The 7,558-nt window shown below is 39.3% G+C and overlaps 1 pseudogene; it reads right to left on the bottom strand.

Moving 5' to 3' along the window:
• Positions 1 to 1,164: 1,164 nt before the first annotated feature.
• Positions 1,165 to 6,510, bottom strand: LOC117724238 (large ribosomal subunit protein uL10 pseudogene; annotated as a pseudogene).
• Between the last annotated feature and the right edge of the window lie 1,048 nt (positions 6,511 to 7,558).

Raw genomic sequence — 7,558 nt, 5'->3', positions numbered from 1 at the left:
GGACTGTATTGCTAAAGTAGATAAGTCACATTAAACTTATTTGTCCAATTTGGAGAGGCCCAAGATGCTTTCACCAAGTCTCTGAAAAACTAGTTTTTGTGAGAGACCCAACATTCTCAAGCAGATATGCAATTCAATTTGTCTCCAACTCAGAATTTACAGTGAAATATATAGATCTTGAATTAACAAATCTAATTGTAATTGGATTCCAGGCAACAGAGGTGAAATGGCAATATTCAACCTCAAATAGCAAAGTGGGCTATAATACTGAACAAAGTGGGCTATAGTATTGCTACCAAAGTAGGCAATAGAAACGTCTGATTGAAGAATACCTGTGGATTTGGGGAGTTAATTGTTTCTCTAGTGGTGGCTATGCTTGGTTGTCAACCTGACTATATCTGGAATGGAATTGGGCATATCCATAAAGGAATTTAGTCTTAATTAAATCTGGACCTTTAAGATGAGAAAATAAGCCTTTAATCCAGTCCTTTTGAGGTGGGAAGACCCAGCTGTAAATTAGCTCACACCTTCTGCTGGCAGCCTGTATAAAGAACACAGAAAATGGAAGGCTCTCTCTTTGCCTGCTTGCTCTTGGCCTTTGAAGCAAGTTCTTTCCTTCACTGATATTTGTCGTCATCATCATCTTCTTCTCCTTTTCCTCCTCCCTCCTCCCCCTCTCCCTCCTCCTCCTCCTCCTCCTCCTCCTCTTCCTCCTCCTCCTTCTCCTCCTCCTCCTCCTCCTCCCTCCTCCTTCTCCTTCTTCTTCTGGATTCCAGCATATATTGAAGGCCAACTAAAACATCCAGCTTCATGGAGTGAATGACAACACACACACACACACACACAATATGAGAAAAAGTAAAGAAGAGGTTCATTTGAGAACTTCTGTACGTCTAGAGAACTCAGACTAATATAAGTAGAGAGGATGAATATTAAATTATTTCTGAGAACAAAAATCTTATGTAATATAAACAAAATTCTAATCTAAATCAGCAAAACAACAACAACCAAACAGAGTTACATTTCTTTTCTTCTATTCTTCTCAGAGAAGCCTTTGATTTCCATGTCACTCAAATTAATTTGGCTGAGTTGGTTTCTTCGAAGGGATTAATCAAAGAGACCAGATCTCATATCCTCATCTGCTTCCATCCATTCTTGTTGGCTTCAGCCTTGGAGGGGAGTGGGGGGGGGGGCAGCTGTAGCAGGAGCAGCAGTATTGGCAGCACCCACAGGGGCAGCAACCACAAATACAGATGGATCAACCAAAAAGGACTTGACCTTTTAAGCAATTGGCAGGGTTTATTTGGTCTTCATAGTCATTGGGTGTGGAACTGAGGGAATGGTTGGGTAACCACTCTACAGACAAACACAAGCAACATTTCGGAGACCCTCTGAAAATCCAGCAGAATCTGCTATGTGATGTCAAACATTTCAAGGTAATAAATGCCATTGTCAAACACCTGTTGGATGATCAACTCAAAGGAGAAGGGAGAGGCATTCAGCATCTTCAGCAATGTGACTTCACTTGCTCCTACTTTGTCTCCAGTTTGAATCAGTTGCTCATCACTCAAAATTTTAATTTCAGTTTTACCTCTGGGTATTTTAGTTGTGATGTCTGATTATTGGAAGAAAGAAGTCTTCTCAAGCCCAAGACCAGTGTTCTGAGCTAGCAAAGTGACATTACATTGGGGGATGGCACCAGTGTGGACAGTGGCAGTAGCCTGTATCTTATTGGCAGCCAGTATATCCCTAATTATATTAAAATGAGCTCTTTCGACATGAACAGAAAGCCCATATTCCCCTGGATATGAGGCCATAGTTTTTCCAGAGCTGGATTTATTACCAAATGCCCCCAACTCTGCTATATCCTTGTGCATCATAGTTCCTATAATTCCCATTATTCCCCTAACTCCCATTAGTACCACAGCCTCCCCCCCCCAAGGGACATGTGGTTCTGCTGCATCTGCTTGGAGTACACGTGACACTCTATGCTCCCACAGTGAAGCATTTTGGGTAAGCATCCAAAAGTTGGATGATCTTAAGGAAGCAGTTGGACTTATAGGTTGCCCTGTCCTCCCTTAGGCATCATAGTGAGATGTCACGACTTGCCACTGCAGGGTTTAATGATAATGTCACTCTAATGATGACACCAGGCAAGAGCCAACTGTTTTTTATACTGGCCATATAGAAGTCTGTTTACAGAGTCAGAACAACTTGAGTGAAAAGTAAGCAGGTTCTATAGGAGAACAACTCCAGAATGCTACAACAGTATTATGCTTTTTCAGTCTTCTGCAAAGAAGTCTGTGAACTTTCACTAGAAATTAATATACACTGAGACAGAGGAAGTAAGTGAGATATTTTGACAGCTTCTTAACAGTGATTCTGAGCTGATATTAACTACAGGAAACCTAAGGTTTCACTATGGTTTGCCAGTCTAAGTAAGGACTGCCAGATGATATTTAGATATTGAGACCACTGCATCTGGGAGAAACAGTGAGTCCTTAGACACATTTTCTGATTGCTCTTACAAGTCTTGATTGTTTCACTACAGTGGATAAACCCAAAGCTCTCAGAATCCCATGCCATTCCATGAAATGTGGGAAGAGTTCTTTTATATGGGAAAGGACCACTGGAAGCCTTAAGTAGTGCTATATCCAGGAAAAAAAAGTAAATTAAAAATGGTTACCACACACCTGGAGGATATTCAGAGATTATTCATGATGTTATGAAAGCCACAAAAGATATTGCTGTGGTGATTGCCAATATATCTCCTTTTAGCATGCTCTATGCAAGGGGTAGATTTTCAATTGATGGTAAAATATACTGTGTGAAGCTAAACACAAGCAGACAGACTGACTGTAATAGCAGCTGCAATTCCAGATTGAGTTGCATTATTTGAGAACATTACTACTGTCCCTGCTACTGGTATAAGTTGCTGTTGTGCGGTAAATATGCCCTTTCCTCTATGTGTCTGAATACTTAACCACGTGTAGTTTGCTTTTAATTGGCATAGGCATTGCTACACCTCTACTCTCCTGCCTCAGGGACATCATTTTCTAGCCTTATGTCACAAGTTCTTCTTTGGCAGCGAACTTGATCACTTTTCCAATAGACACAATATGTGTCTTCAATGGCAGGACAGTTGACCAGAGTCTTGGCCAGGTCCTTTTCAGTGTAGGCCCTTAGGTTGGTAGAGTTTGTTAGTTACTGTTGTTGCTTTGATCAATATCTGACAGGAAGAAACTTATGAGAAGAAAGGCTCGCTTGGCTCATGGCTGGAGGGTACAGTTCATCATGGTGGGAAAGATGGACTGACAGGAAAGAGTCCCAGTAAGCTAGTCACAAAGAATAGGTAGCTAGAAATAGAAGGAAATGAATGCTGGTGCTCACCATCCATACCTGTTCCATCCTCCTTATCAGTCTGTGCAGTCAACCTGTAGCCACCAGCAGTTACAGGGTAACCGGGTTCACCTGAAATGGAAGGTTGGGAATGAAAGGGGAATGGAGAGCGAGAGAAAACATGGGGCCAAGACAACGCATTCCGATCAAAGCCCAAAGTTTCATATTTTGCTTTCACATATAAAGGGGAAGCTCCACCCCTTTGTCTCCAGTCTCTTCAGCCAGTTTGGGTGAGGGGATAGCAGCCCAGAGGTGTCAAGGCAAGCTCAGCAGGCAGTCCATTCTCCTCAACTCCTGAAGCAGACTCCAAGGCCAGCAATGCCTCCTGGGTCCTATTGTTTGTTTTGGCCTATTGTGGTAAACAGCTCTTTCAGTCCTGTTCAAGGCTGGGGGTGGGGGGGCACATCAACCTATGTTTACTATTCCTTTCTCCCTCCTTCCTCCATTAAATCTCTCTGACAACATCCCATCCTCACAGACATGCCCTAATGTGAGCTTCCTTAATAATGGTGTCTACTTAAGTTGTAAACAAAGATAATCATCAGGAGAGCTGTGCCTTGTGCCTCTGCAGGTAATCTCTGTTTAGGAAGCACACTTTGATTTGATGTTGGGCCTTCACAGACTGAATGCTTAGGCATAAATCATGATGATACCATGTTGCCTGACCTGCCCCATCAGTATGGCCCATCATGGTTTCTGTGTACATAACTGGAGTCCGACTCCTGTCATTTCTCTTCAAATGTATCCTGAGAACAAAAAGCAGCAATCTTTTGCTTTCTGAGTCTAAGTATTTTCTTCTAACTCTTAGTTAGGCCCCACTTTCAGATCTTATGGGCAGGGGTTTACCAGTCTACCAAGCAGATTTCAGAATAATCAGCTAGCATGATTGTGTGAGTGTCTTATCCCCCCTCCTCAATTTACAATCACATATATATGCATACATATATATGTGTGTATGTATATATATGTATGTGTGTGCTTATATATATATATATAAAATATGCACATATATAATACTATATAACTGTATGCAGATGTTATTTATCTCTTTGGACTATATACATATGGACTATATATATATATAATCACTTATTTATATATATTTATATATATTTAATATATTTATAAATATTAATATATTATATATATTAAATATATAAATTAGTGATTATATATAAATATATGTGTATTATAAATTAATATTATATATAAATAAATATATATTATAAATATGTATGAAATATAAATACTTATTCATATATAAATTATATATACATACATATATTAGTGATTATATAAAAATTTTCTTATTGGTTCTATTTCTTATTCAATACTATGTAGTTTTATACTTCAACTTAGTGACTTAATTGCATAAGTTTCCTGCTAAGAGATATACAAGGGAGTTTCTGGATGATGTTTCAAAACAGGACAAAAACTACACATTAAATTAACATTCTGCCAAGCCTATGACAAAATGCACATCTAATAATGCTCCCTCAGTCGCCAAAGCCACAAAATACATCTTTCACTCCAAAATTCAAGAAAACAGTCTCTTCACATCCTCAAGGTGATTTTTACAAACTGTAAATAAATATAGAAGCTTAAAAGATGGTACACTTCACTGGAACGTTATTTTGATAGGTTGTTCCAGAAAGTATAGGGTGAGAGATTTTGATTGCCCATTTCTGAAGAGGTGTCTATGTACTTAGGTGCTTCTTGCCAAATGATAGCCTAATTGAGTCTGAGGAGGCCCACTTCTCTGCAGGCCTGGAGTCTCTATATATGCAAAGGCAGAGATACAACACCATGAGACTTTGTTATTGCATTGGCAAGACTCCTTTATAGGAGTAGTGGGGAGACACCTGGCTAGGTGAGGTCTAAAGACATATGGCTTTGGCAGGTCTGCCACCAGAATGTTAAAGCATAAGATCATTTCTGGAGGAGGGATCTATCTATATGCTTGCCAAGAGGCTGGGTATTTGATAAGAGTGCCAAGACCAATATCCCTCTTCATGCTTAGAGTTTTGTGCACAGCAATTCTGCACTGGAGCCGGTGGAGAAAGACAGATTATTCAGAGCTATGTCAGTGGTGAGTAGATGATTTTCATTCAAACTAACTGTCTGGTAGTCATTTCCATATATCTCCTAAAACCCAACAACAACAACAACAACAAAAATCAAACGATGATGAAAATCAGAAACCAGAGAGCACAGGAGGTGTGATTCTACCCTGCAAGATACCCCAGCCAGGAAGCTTCTTTCCTCTCTACTGCTGTGTTCAAATTAAATTTGGACTAGTTTCAGATAGAGACTTTAAAATAGCCTTTTCTATCTCTTTGAGTTAAACACAGCAGTACTCTGAGCATCCTTTGCCTCAGAAACCATAATCAATCTGGATCCTAGAGGATTTGTTTGCTTGCAAAGCTGTATCAGGATTATCTGGGCCAGTTTCCTCTTACTGTCTTTAAAGAAATTTAACCTCTGTTACAAGCTAAAATATATTTTAAAATTCATACATTTTAAATGGTTATTATTATCAATTGATAGATGTGACATTCCTTATATTGCACGTGATTGGCTGATCTATTTGAGTAACATAAATTTTCAAGATTGCTCAAAGCAAACCAGGGAAGAAAACTTTTCTGCTTTGTGAGGTTTTCTTTTTTTTACCTCTATAATTTCTAGTGGTGTTCCTTTATATTTTTAAAGTAGAAAGGTTTTGTTAAATGATTATATTTTGTAGATTACACGTGATTTTGCCATTGTATGCAGTCTGTCAAAGAGATAAAGAAATGGTACTTGAATTTTTCCATAGCAACTAGCTTTTATCTACATTTAATGCATTCGTTTCAACCCTAATATGTTTCTTATTCCATCATATCCAGGGAGCATTGATTTACTTACTTCTCTATTCCATATAGCTTTTAAAGTAATATCAGAAGATGAGGCTATTGTTATTCCATTCATAATATAAAAATACTTTCTGCTGCAGCCACGATTCCTAAGAGGTAGCAAGATGCGGTCATTTATAGAAATGCCATTTATGGCCGGTGAGATCGCTCTGCTGGTAAAGGCGCTCACAGCCACTGATGAGCAGAGTTCAGTTCTCATAATCCATGTGGTAGGAGGAGAGAACCAGCTCTGATTTCTCACATGCCATGTGACATGAGTTTGACAACACGCATACACACATATACGGAAACAAAAACGAATCAAAACTGTAAAACTGTGACTTTAACTCATCTATATTGAGGTACCGAGTTTAATGTGTGACCGATAAACCTGCCATTTGGAAGAAAATCACGTGACAAAAATCACCCATTTTTCATAGCACATATTGCTTTGTCAAAAAGCTCTTTCCCATCTCTTTGGTTCCTCCTGAACTGACCTGCTGGCTTTCCATCTCACAACTTCGGTACTGTTTCCTGACCATTCATCAGTGTTTTCTTTCTACTCCATGTCAATGAAAAATCTTCCGATGTAGTGGCAAATAATGAATCATGAACAACAGTTCAGCATTTATTTCCAAACTCTGACAGCACAGTGCCTGGAGGCACTGTTATTTCCGGTCTGTACTTCTAGACATGGAGGTTAATCCAATACTACCGGCCATAAAACATGGACTGGAGGTTTAACTGTGTGTAGATTCTTCTAACTGATATGTGAATTACTACCTCAGGCTCACAAAATTAGGGCATCTGGTTTCCCCTGGTGGAAGCCTTATACTACTGTATTTTTGAGTTTGTTTTCTGTACTGCCAAGCTCTGTGTGGCCTTGGTGGACAGAGTGACATGGTTCCTGGCCCTGGGACAGGGCCCCAATGTGAGCCTCCATGAGTGTCAATGGCTGATATAGGAGTAAGGTTTGTATGTATAATAATGTACACATTTTCTGGAATCAGCAGTAGCAATGGAGGACTCTTTCCTTCAGAAGAACATCCTCCCAGTTAATGACTCCATTATAGTTAGAAACATCAGCAGTCCAGAAGTCAAAGGTGTGGCTATGTCTCAGCAAAATGTTAACCATTTCAGGACAGCCCTTGAGGCTATATGCAAAGTACTCAAAAAACATGGGTTCAAAATATACATAATTTCTCAACTATGCAAAATATTAAGACTGCAATATGAATTATGAGGTGCTTCATAAATCTAAAGGAACC

This window comes from Arvicanthis niloticus, chromosome 20 (assembly GCF_011762505.2).
Source record: "Arvicanthis niloticus isolate mArvNil1 chromosome 20, mArvNil1.pat.X, whole genome shotgun sequence".
Lineage (NCBI taxonomy): Eukaryota > Metazoa > Chordata > Mammalia > Rodentia > Muridae > Arvicanthis > Arvicanthis niloticus.
The sequence above is the reverse complement of the archived record's forward strand: the minus strand, read 5'-3'. Positions and strand labels throughout refer to the sequence as shown.